The following is a 1,781-nucleotide window of genomic DNA, read 5'->3' on the forward strand; positions in this document are numbered from 1 at the left end:
AGAGTGTGAATATTGTAAAGGATTACAATTTACAACACTATAGAATGATAGTAACATGTCATAAAAAAGTCTAATTAAACACTCAAATCAAGAATTCTAATGATAGTAACTTAGGAATTATCTAAGAAAGAAAACACAAACAAGAGGAGGATAATGAGGACCCAAGTCAAACTTTGTTACCACAAAACTAATGCCTTATATCAAAATAATTATAAGATTTAGATCTCACAATCTAATTGACTCATCAAGAACCAAGGAAAACTAGAGCATTTAAATATAACATAACATTTGACAATAAATTTGAGTAGAAATAACTTGGGATTCATCATTCTTTTTGGAAATATCCAGGGTGTGTATGCAAGGAACGCCATGTTTCTGTTGGCAATTAACACTCATCTGGTGATTATCGATGCTTGATTAATGGTTTAGTCTCTCTTTCTTCTCTATATTTCTTTTCTCTCTCTCCCCTCTCTAGGTCTCTCCTATACTCTCTCCCTCTCTCTCACCTTCCCTCCTTATCTCCATATATATCCTTCCTTCCCCCCCTTCATCTCTCTTCTCCTCCTATTGTTTCTCTCCACTCTCTCTTTGTTCTCTTGATCACTGCCTATCCCTCCCAACATCTCTCTCCATACCTATTTTTCTCTCTTATTTTCTTCTCTCTCTCCCTCACCTATCTACCTCTTCCCTCTCTAGGTCTCTTAGTCACTCCCTACCCACCTCTCCCTCTCTTCTTAGATATCTCTTTCTCTTTATTCTTCCCTCTCTCCTCTTCTCTCTCCCTCCCCACTCCAGGTCACAACCTCTCCCTCCTCGATATAGTATTTAGATAATAGGTTGTAGGATATAATATTTACAATATAAGGTACAACATTGATGGTACATAGTTCAGGGAACATAGGGTTGAGGGTAGTGGTCATATTGATTCCTCCCTCTATCTCTCCATCTTCCTCTCTCTCTCTCTCTCTCTCTCTCTCTCTCTCTCTCTCTCTCACCTCTCTCTCCATGAATCATGGTCTCTCCCTCCCTCTCTGTCTCCCCCTTCCTTACCCTCATGTATATCTTCCTCCCCTACTCTCTCGTACTCTCTCTCTCCCTCTCCCCTCTCTCCATTGTCTAGGTCGTCACCTCTTCCTCCTAGCCTCTCTCTCCCTCTCTTGCATTTTTAGGTTTCTTCCTCCTCTCTCCACCTCTATACCACTCCATATATGTCTCATTAGGCACCTCTATCTATGCCCCTGTATGTATGTCTCCCCTCTCTCTCCCATCTAGGTATACAAGATTGATGGAATATTGTTTAGGGTAGATAGGGTTGAGGGTAGCACGGTGGTATTGATACTTCTCTCTATCTCTCCATCTTCCTCTCTCTTTCTTCTCTATCACCTCTCTCTTTATTCTCTGTCAGCTCTCTCTCCCCTCCCTGTCTCTCCCTCCATCTCTATCTCCCCATTCCTTACCCTCATATATATCTTCCTCACCTACTCTCTCATACTCTCTCTATTTCATCTATTCTAACATATGTGTTGCCCCTTACAAAGATACCTAGAGGGCGAGAGAAAGGTTAGATAGCTAGATGGGAAGAGAGGGGTGAGATAGATAAAGGGGGATAGAAGAGGAGAGTTGATGAATTACGAGAATGAGAGAGAAGAGGAGGGAGAGAGAGCAAAGAGAAAGAGAGGGCTAAGAAGGGGGAGAGGGAGAGGTATACATGGAGTGAGATACCTAGAGAGGTAGATAGGTGAGGGAGAAAGATGAGGAAATGATAGAGAATTTAACGGAGA

This window comes from Cryptomeria japonica, chromosome 8 (genome assembly GCF_030272615.1).
Source record: "Cryptomeria japonica chromosome 8, Sugi_1.0, whole genome shotgun sequence".
In the NCBI taxonomy this organism is placed as follows: Eukaryota; Viridiplantae; Streptophyta; class Pinopsida; order Cupressales; family Cupressaceae; genus Cryptomeria; species Cryptomeria japonica.